At 39.7% G+C, this 22640-nt stretch overlaps 1 protein-coding gene across 3 annotated transcripts in view; it reads right to left on the bottom strand.

The window, feature by feature from the left end:
* Positions 1-236: 236 nt before the first annotated feature.
* The window catches only part of LOC120374286, a 140870-nt gene continuing 118466 nt past the window's right edge, over positions 237-22640 (bottom strand). The window contains exons 3-6 of one of the 3 annotated variants that reach the window (XR_005585981.1): positions 9481-9538; positions 6415-6539; positions 1153-1290; positions 237-714 (exon numbers count right to left, since the gene is read on the bottom strand). The gene's annotated coding sequence lies outside the window, so the exon portion shown is untranslated. Of the gene's footprint in view, positions 715-1026; positions 1291-6414; positions 6540-9480; positions 9539-22640 lie in introns of those variants that run through there. The other 2 variants (XR_005585980.1, XR_005585982.1) reach the window with 2 other exon arrangements.

Raw genomic sequence — 22640 nt, 5'->3', positions numbered from 1 at the left:
ACTCACCACAATTCACCACCAGATGTCAGGGTAGAGCTCATCCTGACTCTGCTTACAATAATTTATAACAGCTTCTAACTTTTACACACTATTCATGTTTCTAACATGTTTATAACATACATTAAACATTTATAAACCCTTTATCAGCCTTTTATAAACAGATTCTTAACATAAAGTGCAAACAAGCTACTTTAATTTAAAAAAAAACAGCAACACTTTTGTAGAGAAATGGGCTGACTGGCCAGCATGCCCTCTCATAACAGGGCATGGCATAGCAGGCTCTCCTCCTCTGGGGCATTCTGCAGTGGTCTGCTTTTTCTCATGACTTGGCCCTCGGGCCTGGTCACGTTCATTTCCACCTCTTCTGGTGGGACAGAAAGTCCCAGACACTATTGTTTAAAACCTTATTCCAGACTTTCAGCCCCGACCCTGGGACCAGTCATCTTCACATACCTTTGCCCTTGTATCAGGAGGGGTTTAACACCATCTTCCTTGGTGGCCAGCACAGGAGCACAGGCTGTCCCTTTACTCTGAGTTCCAGCCAAGGCACCCTATGGGGCAAGCTGCTAAGCTCTGCTTCTCTCTTCTGCTGCCTCCCTGGAAGGCTACTTCCTGCAGTAGCCTGTCTCTTCTAGGCCCTTTTCTGGGATCTGCAGAGTTCTTGTACAAAGGAACACCTCCCAGAGCTTTCTTCCTGGAGACTCAGCTTCTCCCCTATTGTGAGGAATCACCATAGAATCATAGAAGATTAGGGCTGGACGAGGGTTGCTCTCTAGTTCCAGTTAACCCTTTCACTGCCACTCCGGGGTACACACCCATCAACACTTTCTTTTAAGCATTTTCCAGAAAACAATACAAAAATGCTACCTCCCCCTTACTCAAACAAATTCCACCTACTTCAGAGGACTTCAGTGGAACTGTTAGCATAAGTAAGGTGAACAGGATTTGATATTGTCTAATATATAAGAGGCTCTATATTCTGATATTTGTTTCCTGCATAGTAAAATGTGGAAAATAAGTATAATCTGAGTATAAACAGAGTTTAATAGAAAAGTTTTTGTCTGGGGGGGAAAACATGATCAAGAATGATAATTAATTTTGAGTAGTAAATTAATTAGGTACTGCATTCTCTCCACATTTCATCCTCATTACCAATCTATACAAGTGAATCATATTAATGATCCTGCTTGAAATTCCTCTGACATTGTTGATTTATTAAAGCATGGAAGATGGATGCAGAATATCTATGTCAGCACTGTGGTTGGCAGATCTTCTGTTTCACTCAAGATGCTGTCAACATAAAATAAAAAAGCACAGATGTTACAATCTCAGCAATACACTCTGTACTTCTTCTTTGTATAGTTATTACAAAGCTTGTAAATTTGCATTAAATAAGGATGAGATCTTAAAGAGCTAATCATCATATAAATATGGTACATTATGTTCAATATTTAGACTCTGTGCCCTGGTCAGCCCTCCCTGGTTGTTGCATGTTCACTAAAATTAAGGCTCTTTTTAGCTTTATTCTAAGGATTTTAAAGGAAATATGTAAAGAAATATTTCTGAGTAGTTGAAAGACTTCACAGTAACTGCTAGATTAAAGAAAAGTGCAGATGCTGCACAAATAGTTCATACCATTCACAGTCCAGTCGCAGAACCTTTCCTTCTTTTGGCCTTGGGTATTAAGCATGTATCTATTTCTGTTAACATCATTATACCTTACTGGCAACTTAAATTCATCTCAGTCAAATTTTAAATGGGTTTTGGAATGCAATTATATTTCTCATGATTATTCATGGATAACTTTTGAGTTGGTCCCAACAAGAGAGAAGAATTTAGCAAATATTCTGAGTTTAGCCTATATCTACCTTTTGGACTTTACAACTAGGTAGCATTAAAAATCAAAATGTGCGTCAAATTACAAACAAAGAAAGCCCCCTAAAAATAAAGGGATTCTCAAAATGGTAAAAAAATGGTTAAGAAGCTAATCAAACAACTCTCATGTTCAGTGCCCACATCTTTTCATGTTTCAGCTTAAAAGTTCAGTTAACAAACGGTTTAACCTATTGTCTCAAAGGCTGAAGATCTTTTGTAATAGGTTAACATGGTTCCCTTTTTGTTAGCAAAAGGACCCCAAATAGATTGACGCTGAATAAGGGCTTGTCTACATAGGGAAATTGACCAGTTATTCTGCTGCAGCTATCCTGGTATAACTCCCCTGTGACTTTATTCCAGAATAATTATTCTACTGTAGCTATGTCAGTCAATTTCCCTGTGCAGACAAGCCCTGAAAAGAAGGGGCGGGGAGACTTATTTGCGTATCTCCCAGGACCACATAACCAACCTAGTATGAGTTTTGAAAGATGGACAAATCAAATGTTCTTACAAAAAGGATATTAATGTGTTTGGGCTGGAGATAAGACACCAGCACATCAGCCGAAAGCAGTGCCTGGAAGTAGGAAAGAAGATCTGAAACCCAGGCACTCTCTCTGTGTATGCTTTGATGCTGCTTTTCCTGCTAATCCCCCCTTTTTGTTGTTGGCAACTTCAACAAATATTTTCTATTATATAAGTCATTTGTACACTCTAACCTTCCATTCCATTTTCAAATCTGGCCACCTTATCTTAAAGCAAGTTATAGAAGAGTTCAGAAATGGATAAGAAAAAATGAGTAGAGTCTTGGAAAGACTTCACACGAGGAGGGATTGAAAACACAAACTGTTTAGAGAGAAGACAAATAAGACAGGACATGATAGAGGTATACAAAATGATGAATGGCGAGTAAACTCAATTGGTAGCTTTAGCAAACAACATTAGAGGAGCAATCAGCAGATGCTAAGATGCAGGATATGTGAATCAAGTTTGTGAGCTGTGGGATTATGAAGGCACAAAGGGAATTCTTCCAGACTTCTGGGATGTCTTGTGGTGCAGGGGGATTTTGACACAAAGCCCAAATGGAGTGTCTCTGGCCTGCAATTAAAGCTTGCAACCCTGATGGTATTGCACTGGGTGAGAGGGCTTTTAAAGCCAAAGGTCAGTTTGGACCAGTTCTTTGTGCCAGCCAGTACTTTCCCCTGGTGGCTACAATCTCTTTCCAAAACCTAAACTTTTGCATTAAAAAAATATTAAGGCCAACATTTTAAATCTGGATGCCTAAAGTTAGGCTCCCAAATCCATATTTAGGCAAGTAAATATTATAGTATAGGTTTCTAGAGTTATTCGAGTGCTCTGAATCTATAATCAATACTGCAATACTGAGACTGGATAGGAAGATTCCAGATATATCGATCTGATTAATTATATTTACCTGAAAAGGCTCAAATTGTACTTCTTTCCTTCCCTTCCCCTCCCCAGCAGCAATTCCTGTTCATAGACAGCTAAGGGCCATCAGATCCCAAAACATATCAGTAACGCTTGATATTCATTGGAATATGTTCTGGTACTCACCCCAAAATCACTTTGAAATTAGCCTTATTTATTAGTTGTGCTGTGTGGTTTATAAATAAAGTTGTGGTTAGATGGATCCACAGATTTGGATGTTCTAAATGTAATGTAATTTGGAGGCTTAGGGTATAATATACTTACATTGAGGTATAAGTCCACCCTATTTTATAGAGCTGCATTAATTTTTTTGTTTGTTTTTTTACTTTAGATCACAACTTTTTCTGTACTGGGGACTGCATTGACAACATGGTAGAAGCCCAAAGGCTACCCCTAAACTGTATCTACATTTACACAGAATTTTAATGAAAAATAAATACACAGCATGCAGCAGTTCACATAATGCAGACACAATATGCTTTGAAGATTTCAAGGTGTGGAGTGTTCATGAAAAGACTAAAGTCAACTTCCTGAGATCCAGCTATATCTTAGAGGTGGCCATGTGCACTTCAGAATGCAAGTCCAAGTCTGCTAGTTGATCATGGGGATATGTTCAGATTAGCTGCCTTTTCTTATAACTCTAGCAAGCATTTATGGAAATCCAAAGGGCTTCCTTCACAAAATGGGTATTGAAGCATTGTGAGACAAGCTCTAGAGAACTTCGGCTTTAGCTTCAAGGTGATCTAAAAATGCACCTGTAAACAACCAACGTTTTGAACACATTAAGGGAATAAAGTTTGAAGCTAATATAATCAGCAGTAAAATAGTCCATACTCCATTTAGATGAATAAGACCTGTACATACCACCTCAGATCCATTATTTCAGGCCATCAGCTTCCCAGATTAAAACTGTGCTACAATGGCTCACATTCACATTCTTTTTGGTAAGGGCCAGAAGCTTACATTTTAAAAAATGAAAGCATATGTTCTGCAGAAACTGACTTGCGCTTCTGATGGGCTGAAATTTGTGGAGCCCAGTTTCAGAGATATTTATGTATGTAACAATTTATTCCTAATGGACAATAAAAGTTAATCAGGAAAATAAGCCTAACAAAGCATGTTAATTGTAAATAGAAATGGAAAGCATAATAAATAAGGATGAACAAATTAATTAGGGCAAATAAAAGCAAAATCCAATCCTGAGCCAAACCAACATTATTCAGATTCAGACAGGTTTGGATATTCTCCCTCATCTAGAACATAGTTCCTAAATGTGGTTGTTCTTTGTACATTACATGGAGATTTCCCTTTTTTTTTTATTTCCCAAATTTCTAGCAACATGCAAATTATTACTGTAGATTTGTGGGTAATTTGACATCCAGTTCCCTTGTGGATACATCCTTATATATATCCAGACATCTGTGAGCTTAATTCCTGGGCAGTGCCCAGTGGGGTGATGGGTGTGGTTCCTGCTATTATTATACTATCAATGACATTGGCATTATTTTGTTAACAGGAATAAAATCCCATCCTTACCCCTGTGCTTTCTGGAGCATCTCAGACTTCACTTAGAATGACTTAACAACCACCCAATCAGCCGGCCAGCCAGCAATGGGAGCATGACTGTCCCCAACCCTGCTGCTGACAAACTGGAGGGCAGGCAAGAGCATGCCCCACTTCAGAGAGTGTGAATTTGCCAACACTTCCACCCAAAGACTGAAGATAGGGGTGTCCCGGTTCACCCTATCATCGAGGGTTGACAGCGATCTACCGTCCCAAGATTCTGGGATGAGCGGATAAAGGCTCTGTGGAAGACAAAGTATGAAGTGGAGAGATAGGGGCTTATTGGGGTAAGTTAAGGAACTGGTGAGGAATGAAGGTTCTGTGGGGAAGAGATTGGGTGCAGGGATGGCTATATAAATTCTCAGAAAAGAGATCGGAGCTGTAAACGAGCACTTATATTTGCATTAGCTAATAAATTTAATATTGGACATGCCCATTCCATGTGTGAGTCCCATTCCTTTTGTGAGATTTGAACACAAGCTATGTATTTACAAAATACCACTGCACTCCATCAAATCACACAAACTCCCCCCAACCGCAGGGATCCAACAGTATTAGCTAAGGGTACTGTACAGAGAGTACTGGAGGCTTTGTGAAGTCTCTTTGCCCTTCTTTATCCCTCACACTAATTCATTTCAATGAAAGCTTTGTCTGAATATCAGGCTGTAAAACTGGCCCATGGATCCCATGCTTAGAGGTTTCTAAACTGGTTCAAGTTATCTCCAAAGCCAATATAATTTCAGAAACCTTAGTTCCATTATGGGAGCATGATACTAATGTGAATATTGATTAAGCCTATTGGGAGTCAGAGAGTGAACTTATGTTGCCTGGAAGAATGTAGCAGCTGAATCTTTTTTTTTAAAAAAAGAATGAAAAACTTTCATGGTTGGAAAAGTGTCCAAATAGGGAGATAAAACTAATTAACAGAATGAAACGGGAATCCAGTGTAAGCTGAAAACAGCTGCTAAAGCTTTCAGAGAAATTGCATGCACAAGTTATGTTATGTATACATGTAAGAAACATGGAGTGTTAAAAAGCTTCCAAGGAAAAGTGCTTCTTATGCTATTGGCTATCTGGTTGCTTTTGGTATGAACTGTTGCTGAGGAGAGTTTTCAGTTCCAGCAGAGCACTTGCGTATTTGAGGCTAGGATACTCACAAAGCATAAAGGTATGCAGGCCCATGGGTAAGTCTTTGAAGAACTGGGGTCTAAAATTGCCTCCTGATGCGTGAAATGTAACCCAAAGAAACAAGGGTAGTCCAAATAAAGCACAGTTCTAAAACATACAATCCTTACATAATCTTCAGCATGCATACTACTTAATGCATATGCATGGATTGATTAAACTATCAGGAGATGCCAATGTTTACCACACAGCGGCATCTGAGAAACCACAATATTTTCCTAGACGTAGAATACCAAAGAACTATACTATCCCTGACGCCACTATGCTAAATGTAGTATGTTGACTTGTTATAGGACAACCTGTGTGTGCATATTATTCTGCCTTTGTATATTGTGTGTAACTTACCTTTTTTACTGACTGTGTTTGGTAGAATTTGAAGTTAATGCATAAAGTTAGGCACCTTCATAGTCTTTGCAGGTCCAGGGCTTTAGCTTGTCATTTTTCTTTGGTAAGTGATCATCAAAGTTTTCCTAAGTTAAATAAATTGTAATATTGATGATAAAACACAGTCCTATCTGGGAGCCACTTCCTATTGGAGTTTTACCATTAATTGAGTGGAAGGAGGATAAAGCCCTAAAGCTGGAGGGAGATGTGAAAGAACCAGTATTTGCAGGTCTGGCACTGAACTTTTTCTGGAAGCTGTAAATACAGCCTTCAGTGCACTACCATGTGGTAATGTGGTCAGACTAATATGATCATTCCACCTTTGCTTTACTTTTACTGTGTCTTACCTACAGAGCTGCAATAGGCTATGACCTGTTCCAATACATCTGTGTTAAAATCTACCACAGAATATTTTTATATTTGTTTCTTTGTTAGGTCATGGCCATTGATACTTCCCAAGTTGATTTAATAAAGCAACTGGGAGTTTGTTTGCTTCTCTTTGGTGATATCTCTGTGCTACATGAAACATACATATCTGTTGAGAATGAGACTACTAGCAGGGGAGTAGTCAGGATTTTCTATATTTACTACCTTGTAAATTCAGGCAGGATTCTGCGTATTGCCGGAATAAGTGCTCACTCGCAATTTGTGTTCTATCTTTCCATTCCCTCACCCTGGATTCCCTCCTACCAACAGTCCTCACACACACCAGTGGCAAGTTCAACACTATGGGCTTTATTTACAACATGCTTTACAAGTGTTTGTTCCTCACAGCATTCAGCGGTTCCACAAACTTTTACTTACAACCAAGGCACAGGACAGGAGGGGGAGACAGATTAGATTTTGGGCTCCTTTGCTCTTCCTTCCAGCCTTCCCTCCTCCCCGCCCCCTTTCAACCATCCTCAGCTGAGGAGTTGAATCCTCTTGTTGCTTGTTTAATCACCTGTTACCTAACCAATTATCTCATCCCTTTGGCTCAGGTAGGGGATGCTTATTTAGTACAAAGAGTGGTGAGTTAGCCTTAAGCTACTCACACTGTGTCATGCTTTTACAAGCAGTGCTGGAATTACTGCCAACATTCTGCTGTAACCAGCAAGTGCAGAGAAATGTAAAAATAGAGGAAGAGACAATAAAAATGTACCCAAACTATTCTGAAACTCAAAAACAAAACAAAAAATGGGTTTGACCTGAACTTTCTTCAAAACTTCAGATCAGTTCTTTTTCATCTGAACCAGTGCACATATCAATGCATTTCCAGCTCTTGTAAGATTTCAGCACTTATAAACAGGTGGTTAATGATAGAGTATAATGGTCATAGGACCAGTTTTAAAGCCTTCATTTTCGTTCCTGTAAGTTCTTGTAACAAATAATTGAAGTGCTACTATGACTAGTATCTGTTTTCAAACTAGCATCATTTTCTAATTATCTTTGTAAATATTTTCCTAAAAATACCATCATTATGGAAATGAAATAAGTTCAAATGAATTCCTATGACAACAGATACGGAAAGGTTTGGTTAAGCAATCTTTTAAATTTATCATTCTAGTTGTTTCAAAACTGACCACTTATGGTTATGAACCTATTTTCCATTCCTTTTGATTGATCTCATTCTATCCCTTATCTAATAGGTTTATTTTCTGTTTGCAATATTCTTGCTATTCAAACTGCCTAGCAGATACTCTGATTACACAAGCTTGCAATATAAAATAATATAGTCACTGCAGGATGAGCTAAGGATGGAATAAGTCCTGAAACGGTGAAAATCTCATTACGAATATAGAAGAAATTGATACAAAAGGCTGAGGAGATTCATGGTAGAAATTATGTAAAATAAAATTGGCACCATATGACTCTATACACAGATTAATATTTATACATTAGACAAGTAGGGATAGATGAACTACATGTCACCTGTACAGGAAAGGACATGGTGAATCTAGAAAGAGTAAGCGTAGGAATAGAAGAATAGTAGCATTAGTCAGAGGGGGAAAGTAGACATTGGGCCAAGTTCTCTGCTGGCACAGTTCCTTTGGCTTCAGTGGAGATACACCAGCATAGAATTTGACTCAGTGTATCATCCTTGCAGCTAAAATCATCATCAATAGTTTAGAAGACCAGAGTGTTCAAAAAGCAATTATATTTACAGTAAAGGCATTAACTTTAGGGTTAGGAACATTGCCCGTAAAACACCCAATACTGGCCTTTCCACAGTATCTTTGGGTTCTCTTTCCTGATACTTCAGCTAGCAAATAAACAGTAGATATTGGCTGCAGTTGAATTTAATATAATCATTTATTGACCAAAGTAGTACATATTGAGCAAAGCTTCAGCAATGTCAGTATTTAATGTGAGCAACAATAAATCTTCTGGTTGAAGGAAACTAGAAGTCAATATATGTATTGCTACATATACTGTATTTTAAAAAGTAGTCCTGACATGGATATTGATCTAATTTTATGTAAACGCTTAGGGCTTTTTAAGTCAATGTTAGAAGGCAGTATTGCCATGCTGTAAGTAATACATTCCATTTTCTTACATTCATCATCATAGTGGTGCCCTACTGGAAAAAAAGATCTTTGGCAGCAAAGCTGAATAGTGCTTTCTATTAGAGATGCACAAAAACTGAAGAAGAAATTCACTCTATTTTAAAAATGATTTGCTCCAGCAACAATTACATATCTATAGCATCTATTATTCATGAACATATAAGTGGTCAAGTTATCATGAATGTATACAGATAGTGAATTTTAAACTCACATATACAAGAATTCACACTGAATATATTATATAATACAGTACACTATATGGCACAATAGGGGGAGAGAGAGCCCAAACTTCTTTACAAGGCATTTGAGATAGAAACAATTAAATAGGAAAGATATAAATTGTACCACACCATTAGCAACTAGAACTCGACATACAGAATATTGCTATTTCTCTGAGTTAAAAAATCATGAGCTAGGCCTCAAAAAAATCCCATGAGATTGCCTGAAAAAAATAAATACATTTTAAGTTCTCTATACTCACCTTCTGTTTTCTGAGCCTTTAGGGTTGATGTTTTCAAGCTTTTCTCTTCAAACTCTTCCTGTGAATGAAAGCTGAGATTCTCATTTAATCACATGACTCCAGTAGCTGGAGCTTTTAAAAAACACACCAAATATCTCAAGACTTGTGGTAAAATCTCAAACTACACTATTACAAACTGGAGGGCCTCCCTGAGCTGCAAGTAACAAAGGGAGAGAATGGCCCCAGTGAGTTTATCTTCACTAAATTTCTGCGCCAATGCAGCTGCACTACTGTAGTGCTTTAGTGAAGACGCTATTATGCTGATGGGAGAGATTCTCCCATTGGCATAGTTAATTCACCTCCCCGAGCGGCAGTAGCTGTGTTGATGGGAGAAGCTCTCCCACTGACATAGCACTGTGTCAGTATAACTGTGTTGCTCAGGGGTGTGCATTTTTCTCACCCCTGAGCAATGCAGTTATACTAATATAGGTCTGTAGTGTAGACCTGGCCCGTGTCATCTTTTGCGAAAGTGCACTATACAGTTCCGACCACAATTAATTAAAGGTGCTCAGTTCTTCTGAAAAATCAGGTCACTTTTATTTAGGTGTCTAAATATAAAGTTAAAAACCTGATATTAGGCATCCAAGTTTGAAAACTATAGCCTTAGCCTTTGTGCTGCAGTTTATCCATTTATAAAATGGGTATAAATCAATAGTAATTGTTCACTGCTGGAAAATTCTGGAAAATTGGCATTGCTCAACCCCCTCCTCCTCCCAACCAACAGTTGTCTTTGTTTTTAGAAAACAAAAATATCACTGAAGCCCCACCCCCTTTGAATCCTCCATGTTCCACCTCTCTCAACCGCACTCCCCATCTCCACTCTCCTCAAGAGGGTTATGTGAGGTGTGCAGTTCCTGTTCTCTCAGCATCTGAAGCTACTAATTCTGGGAGATCTAGTGCAGTTATGTGGGAGAAGGAGTCGTTTCTCCAATATGTGCCAGCATTAGATCTAACCCACAAGCCAGCCCACAGTGATTGCTACAGCTCAAAGTAGAATCCAAGATTTCTCTGACTCATGCCCCTGTCTCTAATGAGCAGATCTCTAGGGGTATGTCTACACTACGGGATTATTCCGATTGTACAGAAACCGGTTTTTTTAAAACAGATTGTATAAAGTTGAGTGCACGCGTCCACACTAAGCACATTAATTCGGTAGCGTGCGTCCATGTACCTAGGCTAGCGTCGATTTCCGGAGCGTTGCACTGTGGGTAGCTATCCCATAGTTCCCGCAGTCTCCTCCACCCATTGGAATTCTGGGTTGAGAACACAATGCATGATGGAGCAAAAACAGTGTCGCGGGTGATTCTGGGTAAATGTCGTCACTCAATCCTTCCTCCGTGAAAGCAACGGCAGACAATCATTTCGCGCCCTTTTTCTCTGAATTGCCCTGGCAGATGCCATAGCATGGTAACCATGGAGCCCGGTGAGAGGGTCTTTCTCAGGGAAATGAAATTCAAAAGTTTGCAGGGCTTTTCCTGTCTACCTGGCCAGTGCATCCGAGTTCAGATTGCTTTCCAGAGCGGTCACAATGGTGCACTGTGGGATACCACCCGGAGGCCAATACTGTTGAATTGCGGCCACACTAACCCTAATCCGACATGGCAATATCGATTTCAGCGCTACTCCCCTCGTCGGGGAGGAGTACAGAAATCGGTTTTAAGAGCCCTTTATATCGATATAAAGGGCTTCGTTGTGTGGATGGGTGCAGGGTTAAATCGGTTTAAACGCTGCTAAATTCTGTATAAACGCGTAGTGTAGACCAGGCCTAGGCCTCCAAGCACTCCCAAGCAGATCCCCTTGCTCTATTTCTCACCGTAATTCTCACATGCCACAGTGTGAGATATATCCCATCTCCTAGATCATTAAGTCCCTTTGGCTCTAACTTCTTACAGTTCTAGTTTTAAATTCTCCTCTGCTTTTAAGTAAACTAGCCTTAAGATTGTCAGACTGGTAGGAATTATTTATTTTTTTTAAAGTAAAGATGGGTGAGTTGTCCTGCCAGGTCTGTTTTCCCAAACTCAGACGCCTTCCATTGCTCTTTGTTCCAGATTTCATCCTCATGTGCATATCAGTATGTCCAAGGTGAAATGGTAGTCAGCCTGCTGACTTTGATTGATGAAAATGCACCCATATTACAAATGCACAGTTGTCTGTTACCTGATGGTAGGCAGTCTGATAGACCTATTGTTTTGAGACTGATACAAAGTCAATAAAATCACATACCACTTAAGAAGTCACATGCTCCACTGGCACTGCAGGTCAAAACTCAAACCCAATCTTACATTCTAAGGCTTACTTGTCTCAATTGCATTGAGAATTGAAAATGGCAAAGTTTACAGAGATACTTGCACCTAAACTCATATTTCAAGCTCCTACTCTCTACCCCATTAAGATGTTGTGTTTGTTTGGACATGGAATTTTGATTAGCGATAAGGAGCTTTGCCAGAATTTCACCCTAGATATTTACTGTAGATTAAAATTAGGCTCTAATGGAGTTTCACTGACATTCCACATGAGAAGTTGTGGATGAAAGTCATGCTTTCTTGACGTCAGAACTTTGTGCTCTTTAACAATTAATATTAGATTGCTGTATTCATAAGACTTAAAGCTATGATATTGCAAGGTAAGGAGGTAGAGCTCTAAAATACTGGATGTATGGCAAGAGCTCGCAAGAACTGTTAAAGATCAGTATAAAGGGGTTTTTTGTTGTTGTTGTTTTTTAATGTTTGTCACTGGGTTGGCCTGCATCAGACGACCGAAACAGATGAATTAATGAAAGGACAGTCATACTCCATGTTTTAGTTCTAGCAAAGGGATTGGTGACCCCCAAATGAATGCAATTCATATAAAGATACTGTGCCTCTAGGGATCAGGGCTAGAATAATTTCACTGAACCATTTCCCCAACAATTGTATGTTAAATTCAGGTTGCTAATCCAAGGAATTTGATCATGTATCATTTCAATCAAATTTTGGCTCAGGACATGCCTGATTTTGTGGTTTTAGACTTGGCTGAAAGAAATGTTTTAAAAAAACCTCAGAATACTAAATCCATAGCTGTGGAAATTAGCATAACTCCATTGACTTCAATTGATTTACACTAGCTAAAGCTCTAGCCCTTGAAGTGCAATATAAAATTGCTTGATACTGTAAAGTATGCATTAAAAATAAATTATCAATAATAGAGGTGCTACATATACTTGTACATTACAGCAGGTTGATCTTCAGAAAAAGGTATAAACTTAAGAATTACTCTAATTTTAAAAGCCAAATTCAACCTTTGTTGTTATTATGTGTTGTCATGTGGTAAAATCTGAATACTGTGCACCAAATGTTCTTTCCTTGAATGTGTTGTATGCCAGAACATTGTTAACTCAAGAGGAGTTGATCTGAAACCTAACTGATTAGAATGTCTTCACATTTCTGGTGTTGATACTGGGATTTTGTGGCATCTCTGTGAAGGAATATAACAAATTATATGTTGTGGGAAATGTAGCAGGAACTCTGCTGCTACTGTAGAGTTATTTCTGAATTTAATCAAATATTTTCTTTAAATTCTAAGGCTGCACTTTTATGTGCTGTAATTTACTGTTTCTCTTCAGAAGTAGCTGGTGAGGGTGCAGCTAAGAGGCAATAATATCTAGCAACATCCTCTCCAGAAACCTCTTCATGTTATTTAGACGATTGATTAGGTTACTGAGAAGATTATTTCTTTGGAGTTTTTCACTTTTCTACCAGTTTTCATCACCACTTTTCTAGGTAAAGTGAAGAACTTAGCTCACAGAGGCAGAAGCTAATCCTCTGAGTAATTTATAATTGGTGAGAGACCCGAACATTTTTCCTATCAAAGCATTATACACCTCTACCTCGATATAACGCCACCCGATATAACACAAATTTGGATATAATGTGGTAAAGCAGTGCTCCGGGGGGGGGGGGGAGCACACTCCTGTTTCACCTATAACGTGGTAAGATTTTTTGGCTCCTAAGGACAGCATTATATCAAGGTAGAGGTGTATTTAATCTTAAAGTACTAGGTAAACAAACCCAAATGAGAGCTTGCAGTCAACATCAATGAGTGTTATCCCTGAATATGGACTGCAGGATGGCCTACTCTGCTTTGAATTTTCTGAGAAATTAATTCCAGACAGCTAGTAGGCCAAATACTGCTCCCCTAACTTAATGTGGCTAGCAGCATGTAAATTAATGGAACTGTTAGTATGTGTAAGGAGCAGGATTTGGCTTAATCTATGAATGTGGTTATTAATAGTATTAATAGTATTTCGATCTGAAAAATCATAAAATTGCTATTCCTCACAAAATCACTGTTGAAAATAGCACATAAAACCTCCATGCATGTCATTTGAGAGAGTAGGAATGAGAACATGCAATGGATTACCTGTTTCCTGAGAAACTGTTTTTTCTTATATTTGGTCTTCTGCTTTGGTGTGGCATATTTGATAGGGGTCCAGATATCACATTTTAGTGAGGGGGGTGGGATGATTTTGAAAAATGACATAACTGTAAATTTACAAGCAGTTTTCCTTGCTGCTGGAGAAGACAGGAAGGATGGTCTTATGGCTCAAAACTTTTGGGTTCTAATTTCAGCTGTGTCACAGATGCCCTGCAGAACACTGAGAAAGTCGCATGCAGGGGAATCTTCAAAGGGGATAGTTTGGGCAAATGACAGGGGATTGGAGAATTTGAGTCTGTAAAGTATGTAATAAATATAAATAATCGAGGTGTAACATACTTTTATTACAGCAGATTGATCTGCAACTAAAGTTACATGGTGCTCTGGAAATGGTAAGGATTTTCTAAGCTTAAGGGAATCAGTGTTGGAGTTCTGAAAATGCTCCACATGCACAAACATGAATGGAGGCCCAACGGAGCATGCAACAGGCTACCTAAGGCAGTGCAGGCTTTTGAAAATGTTGGTGTTAATCTGTGTGGGTGAAATCGTGATCCTACAGAAGTCAATGAGAGTTCTGCCATTTACTTCACTGGGGCAAGGATTTCACACTCTGCACCTCAGTTTCACATCTCTAAAATAGGAGGAATAATAATTCTTCCTTATGTCTCAGGGGTATTGTGAAAACAAATTGATTATTTTTAGAGAGACTCTTAAATACCACAGTGGCAGCATCATAGCAGAGGATGTATATAAATAAAAGTTCTGTGTCATGGTAGTAAAAATGATTTGTATAACAATAAAATAAATTTATTTTGTAATAGGTTTTATATAGCACTGATTTTTTCCCCACTGGTATAAACTGATACAGAACTCCTGTACCATGCTGACTGGTAACAACTTGGAAACACGAAATGATACTAAGAGCTGCAGGGTACTGGTATTGATGTATTGAACATGTTGCCACAAGAAGATTAGTTCTGGAAAATAATGGTAGTACCCAAGATATTTAAAAGAATAAGCGTTTTCAACTTTCTGACCAATCCAGTTGCTTTTTTCTGCTGATTCAATTGAATAGATAACCACCTTTCACTGATTAAAATGGTAGTGTGGAGGAGTGTATGTGTAGGGATCTGGGGTTTCTCTTCCTTTCAGTCCCAACAACAATACCAAAAGTACTTGTAATGTATCATACAAGCTTACAGTGATCTTCATTTGTAATTTCCCATATAATTATTTCTTTATTACATTAATTCTCCCTTTAATTTATATTACAGCTAATCCATATGAAGCCAGAACAAAAAGAAAAATAATTGTATTAATTCAGTTTGACATGTGGCTCTTTAGTATGACAGCAGGCCAGGGAGGTGGAGAAGCTTTTTGACAACATATTAGAAAATGAAAATTGGTTCTTTCACGATACAGGCAACTCATTCTTCCAAACTTGCCATGATGTCAGTTGTGATTGTGCCACACTAACAACAACATATCTTACCTCTTGTTCCTCCTTCACTCCCTTAAAGAGAGGCTGACAAATTAAAAATAATTAATTATGAATTTAAGGAGCAGATACACTTGTAATTATCTCAGACATGCAGTGATTATGATAAGATTCCCTGAGGGGGATCAGCTGGAGTGACTTCAGACTCCATGGTAATCGTTGAAAGGGCATCTGTATTACCTCCTGTCCCTGTGCCAGCAGAGCTTGAAATGTACAGCCAAAATAATTGTGTCTGAGCATTGAACATGACTAGAAGTGAGCAGGTGCTTTATTTAAGGGAGGTTGATTCATGAGCATTGGAAAGCCTTGGAGGCTGCAGAAGGGGGAACAGACAATATTCAGTTAGGGTACATCTTCACTACCGGCCGTATCAGCAGGTAGCAATCTCATCTAGACGCGATATATCGATCCCCGAACGCGCTCCTGTCGACTCCGGAACTCCACCAACGCAAACGGCGGTAGCGGAGTCGACAGGGGGAGCCGCGGACGTCGATCCCATGCCGTGAGGACGGTAGGTAACTCGATCTAAGATACTTCGACTTCAGCTATGCTATTCACGTAGCTGAAGTTGCGTATCTTAGATCGATCCCCCCCCAAAGTGTAGACCAGCCCTTACAGTAAAAAGACCTAAGATGAATGTAAACCGTTAAAAAAAGAACATGTGGGATTTGAGTGTATTGCTACTGCTCCTTGCAGTGTATTTAACAATTAGACTTGTTTGACTTGCTGATATGAACCCTGGGCTATGGGAGACAAAGTGTAAAATAAGGGATGATCCTGCAATACTTATTCATGCAAGCCGTTCTATTGACTACAGTGGGAGTAGTCATAAAAGTACATTCCCAGGATTAGCCCCTAAGAACTGGACACCTCAGCTTTTTCCTCAAATTAAAAATTCCAGTGGAAGCAATGGAAATCACATGTAGCTTTTCCTTTTAAAGTACAGCATACAGATTTTCTAACATACTCTTTGCGAGGAAAAACCTGTATTCTGAAATACCATTTGCGAGGTTTAGCACTTTTATCAGGAACCGGAGAGCCTTGGATATCTCAAAAGGAAGGAAAGGAAATCAGATTTTTTTTAATTCATGCTAAAACCATGCATTTTTCCATTTACAGGCATTAACAGAAAGGGTTGGAAGGTGTGATCCCATTCCTACACATAAAAATGACCCTCTCCAAAATATCAACCTCCCTAATATTAGTTCTTGAACCACAACCACATTTATCTGATTTCTGTCTCCTGTTGCAGCAAATGAAATCTGCTGAAAGCAAGCAGACCTACCAAGAACGAACTCTGCAAGAAACAACTGAGTGCTGCAGAAACCAGAAGTGAAAACCTGGCCCTTCTGAAGTCAATGGAAGTTTCACCCAAGGATTTCACCCCAACTGCCTTTCCTGAATGGTGTATGTTACCCCAACCTAGGATAATATAATTAGTTAAATAATATGTATATAAAACTGGAAGTTAAAAACAAGGAGGAGGAGGGAAAGCTGCATCCTGTTACTCACCAGTTAATTAGCAAGATAAATCTATGTAGTAACATAATCAGTGAGTATGTAACCCTTCCGTCAGGCCGAGTTGATAGAAGGAAGGGCCGGGTTCAGTACATAGGGGCCCCTTCCCAACAACATAACACAAAACCAGCTTGAGCCCCCACCCAGTGACCTGGGAAAATCTTACACACACCCCTGGGCACCTCAAAGAGGCAATACTTCCCCTCTGGTAGGCACAGAGTCTCGGTATAGCAGAAAATTTTTAATAACATGAGGTAAACAACATCAGCATAGATTGGGAAAACACCACAACTAGGGTTCATAGACCAAACCATGAGAAAAGACATACCCCAGCAAATTGGGCCGTGTCCTTTCCCTTTGGTTCTTGAGTCCAACACCCCAAAAGTCTCTTGAGTCCACACTCAAGAATCACCCCAAGTCCCAAAAGTCCAACAACCCAAAAGTCTCTGTCCCTGGTCAGTGCAGCCCCAGAGTTCAAAAGTTTATCTGCAGAGTTTTACCCCACCAGTCTGGGTGGAAATGGCGGGGAAAGAGGCACATGGGATGTTAAGGGGCACCTTACGTGGTCCAAGGCCAACTGCCCCACCTCTCCGTGGGGTTCTGCTGCAGCCTTCACCATGAGCCGCTCCACTCCACCAGCCGGCCCATGGGCCGCTCCAACCATCTCACAAACTGCTCTGCCCCGCTCCGCCCCGCTTCACTCCACTCACCATCCCGTGGGCTGCTCCAACCATCCCACAAACTGCTCCACTCTGCCAGCTGCTTAGCAATATATCTCCAAGCTCCCCCACTAGTTAACACAGCACTCAGTGATTTCAGCTTGTAGTAGGGGAGCCCCAGTGCTGGTACACTATTAGCCCTAAGTGAATTCAGCACAGCAGCCTGTAACTAGACTGTTAATGGAATCTAAATTAGCTCTGCTATTTGGTGGTGTTGGTGTTTCAGGCCCTCAAAAGGGACCCACACCACCAAGCACAAACATCTATCCCCAGCCTCCTTCAATTCATTGGGTTTTGGAACCCATGTCCCTTGTCTAGCAAGTGCTACTTAGTTGATGGTGAGTCCCTTTGTCATAAAACAATTCCACTGGCCTTGATTCACACAATCAGGGTAACAACACTTTATTCTTCCTGCCCCAATAATAGAGAAACTGGGGATTCGACAGCAGCCAAAGTGACCATTTGGGTGGCTGTGGGCTCATGCAAACAAGATCAGCCCCTGAAGTTCTTTTCCACAACTCACCACAATTCACCACCAGATGTCAGGGCAGAGCTCATCCTGACTCCACTTACAAGTAAAATAAAGGGGAAAATAGGAAACTTATGTTACTTTCAACATTTGGATACAAAGCAGAACTCTTGAGGGTGCTCTATGATGTATCAAACTTAACTGCAAGATAGTGAACCTAAATCAGTAGGCAAGAGATTTTCAAAGGCACAAACAGCAGTTAGATAGCTAATTCTCATTACTTTCCATAGGAATTAGGTGGTTAGTGCTTATTTTTGCCTTTGAAAATCTATGGAAGCCTAGGTGGTATTGAAGATCCCAACCCATAGTTAAAGTTTCTCTATTTCATTTATGCAGGGCGTGCTGCATGCCTACTTACTCCTTCCTGGAACAGATCAAGGCTAGTTCTAGGGGTGGGCAAGCAGGACAGTCACTCTGGCATCAACTTCCAGGGAGCATCAAACTTCTGTACTGCTCAGTGTTTCCTCCCCCCGGAGTGGCCAGCTCAGCTGCTCAAGGAGCAGATGGGAGGAGGGGATGTTTTTCACCCTGGCCAGCTAAATGGCTCGGATGACTTATGGAGCCAAGGGTGAGTAGGGGCAAGCAATGTGAGGCGCTTTTCTCCCCATTAGATCTTGGTGAATAATTGATTTTTCAGTTTGGTGGCAGTTCTAAAAAATGCTGGGGGAAAAAAACAGGTTTGGGTTGAAATGAATCTGAAAATTTTCAGAATTTGTGGTGAATTGAAAAGAGCCTGCTCCAGAGCAGGAATCTGAACCAGCATTTCCCACATTCCAGGTGAGTGCCACTGGGCTGTTGGCCACAAATGTGGGGTGGCGGGGGAATCAGCCCCACCACCTGCTCCTTTTGCAAGTGGCCAAAATTATTACTATCAAATTTGCAACTATTTTGAGGTTGACTAAAACTGATTTTTTGTTAAATAAACTATTCATCCGAAAAAACTTTACTCAGCTCTCCTGGCCAGTGCAGCTAACTAGGGCATGGGATTGCAGTTTGCTGCTGCTCTAGGCCAGTAGCAAATTACTACCACTCCCTCTCTCCATAAAATAAGGAGGAAGGAAAGTAAGAACTGTTCCTCAGAGCCATGTCTGTGAGGCACATGGCTTCCTTAGCTACCCCTAGGGTGTAAGCTTTTGTGGGTAAAAAACCCACTTCAGATGCATGGAGTGAAAATTACAGATACAAATTGTACCAATATATATTTATGCCTGTATCTGTAATTTTCACTCCATGCATCTGAAGAAGTGGGTTTTTTACCCACGAAAGCTTATGCCCAAATAAATCTGTTAGTCTTTAAGGTGCCACCAGACTCCTCATTGTTTTTGTGGATACAGACTAACACGGCTACCTCTGATATTTAGTACCCGTAGGGTGGTGAAGCTTACATATCATCTCTTGCTTTGAGCTATACCTAAAGTAACAATACATTCATTACATGAGAGGCTATGCAAATTTATTTCTCACCTATCCTTGAGAATAACATACCAGTTCTCTGATTAACTATGGATTTTGGAATAATGCTAACTACTACACCATATCTCCTTTTGTATTGAGTTAATATAGGTGTGATAAAGAATAAGAATGAAAAATGAAAGAGTAATAATAATACTATAGTGTTAGGTTAGAAAGTACCAGAGAAAAATAGTTAGTCTAAAAACTGTGGTATATAATTGGTTGGATTTTGGATCATCAAAACTAGACTTGAACATTAATAATTTGTATTGAAATCCACAAAAAATGTCTTTTTTATCTGAAAAGCTTTTAATTTATATATCTATCAAATCCTTAGTTTACACGGTACTCACAATAAAATGTAAGGGGCACAATTTCTTTTCTTCTAAACCCTCTTTTTGATTTCTATGAAACTGGAAGTAACAATAACATTTCTGAAGTATAGTTATATGCTGTCCCAATTCTAGTCATGACCATACAAAGTTTTTAGAATAATTAGATCTGCCAAAGCATAATGGAGGGGATTTTTAATCCAGTGTTACAGTTACCACAGAATACTCTGTGATCTTCCACAATCAAGTTCTATAACACATGACAACTCCGACACACAGGAATTTATGGAATAGGTAACAAAAGGTCAGGTCTTAGTCCCATTTGCCCTGCCACTTGCGTCTTAAAACTTCTTTCAAATTATGGCCTTACTTCTTCCTCTGTTATTTCACACATTCTGAGCAGAAGGATCACAGTGACAGGAAAAATTAGAATGAATTTTGTTTTAAAAGAAAAGAATATCACAGCATTACAATAACCCATAGACTATAAGTGAATGTTCACAAACCTAGCTTACCAGCACTGTTTTGCATGGAAGCATGGTGAATGTGGTTTAGTTACTCCATTTAATTCTGAGTGTAGTTGAGTTTCATATGTTTGTTTTGTAGGTTTATATTATAATGCTGCCTGCAGTGATTCAATCATGAATACCAAACTTGAGGCAGACTGTTGGCACCCATGGCTCAAACCCAAAATTGGTTGTGAACTCTATACTTAGATGTCACCAACCAAGTGTAACATCTTCAGGCACTATAAGACCCTAATTTTGGAGTCACAGACAGTCTTCTTGGGTACTCCAGTCTATCTTGCCACACAGGTGGGCATATCTTTGTGATAGATGATCCTTTACACCAAGAATCTATCATGTTATAAACTATCAGGTTATTATCAGTCCCAAACAACCAGCCACTTACCCCAGGACAAGTGCACCTTAGATCTCACAGGAAAGAAAATGCTTGTAGCCAATCCTATAATAAACAATATAACGATTTATTAAATAGGAAAGCATTGGCCTGCTAAACCCAGGGTTGTGAGTTCAATCCTTGAGGGGGACTCTTAGGGATCTGGGGCAAAATCAGTACTTGGTCCTGCTAGTGAAGGCAGGGGGCTAGACTCACTGACCTTTGGAGGGAGGGGTAGCTCATTGGCCTGCTAAACCCAGGGTTGTGAGCTCAATTCTTGAGGGGCCATTTAGGGATCTGGGGCAAAAATCTGTCTGGGGATTGGTCCTGCTTTGAGCAGGGGGTTGGACTAGATGACCTCCTGAGGTCCCTTCCAACCCTGACATTCTATGATAAAACAAGAAAGTTATTTACAAGGTTATAGCAGGTAATACATGCACAAATGAGTTACAATCTTCACTTCCAAAAAGATAATAGAAACTTCTATAAGAAACAAGCTCTGTTTGAACTTTAGGGCTAGCCTTGGCTAAGCAGCTGGGGATCACTTACATATGCCTAGAAAACCTCTTCCCCAGTCCAAGTAGCATAGAGATACAGTTCCTTCTTGTTAGGGATTTTGTCCCCTTTCCCCCCCTTGTGCTCTAAACTGTAAACTCAGCCATTTGCATGACTCATCTTCTGGGGGAGAGGGCAGCATAACATATGCATTTTGTCCTCTTTAACACCCCACAATAGTCTGTCTGGTGTTGATGGACATTTCCTGTTGGGCAGGATGTAACCCTTTCTGTTGGAGATTAGCATTTGAAACTTGCTAATGTCTCTCTCCTGCCTGGTGATTTACACAGTCACAGAGGCTCACAAAACAACTGCTCAAATGTTACCTTACAGTATGGGAAACAGATGGTATAAGTGAGGTTGCTGCATGCAGCAACTCACAAGCATTTAATAAATTTTAAACATTAAACCCATTCTTATAATTCTAATGCTTACTTTAACAATACTAACACACAGGTGAGCCAGACTGATTCCAACTATGTATTTGTCAGTATTCAGTTGAGAACTGGAGACCATGGCATGAGCTGGCACTTGATCTGCCAGCATCACAATAATTGCTGGAGGATTTATGAAGATTTATTAAGGTAATTTAGAACATAATGGCTCTCTTTTTCTTGTACTTCCCCTTTTATTGACCTCTGGCACCTTCCACCGAGGCAGTGAAGTAGTTTGCATTGGCTTTCAAGCCACACAAATTCACCTATCATAGTGTTTTCATGACATTTCGCATCTTCTGATCACTGGAAAACTCTGCAATTTTCTCTAAGATCATTGTCTCTCTAGTAGACGTATTTTTGCGTTCTTATGCTGGGGTGTTTTAACCTTTTAGAAGAGAAGTTCATTGTTTAATCTTATCTATTGGTCCCTGGCAGTAAACTGACCCAACTTCTCACTTGGCAACTCTGGACTGATATTGTCTATGCTAATATCTTCAGAGCTAGTTGCATGTGTGTCCAGTACAAAGAAAGGAGGTAGCAGAAAATCTGTCTGCCACTACTGTCATATTCATTTAAATTAAAAGCAGTGTTCGTAAGATTAATATTCCAATCTTCCTGCAAGAGTTAGGGTCAGATGTGAACATGAATACAGTGAAACACATAATTGAATGAAAGAACATAACTGGCTTGTTTATATTGTGATTGCTAGAAAAATGTATCTGCGTATGGCTGAACTTTGTTTTTATTACTTAGATTGTTTTAACATAC

Source organism: Mauremys reevesii, linkage group 11 (assembly GCF_016161935.1).
Source record: "Mauremys reevesii isolate NIE-2019 linkage group 11, ASM1616193v1, whole genome shotgun sequence".
In the NCBI taxonomy this organism is placed as follows: domain Eukaryota; kingdom Metazoa; phylum Chordata; order Testudines; family Geoemydidae; genus Mauremys; species Mauremys reevesii.
This window is presented reverse-complemented; position numbering and strand designations above follow the sequence as displayed.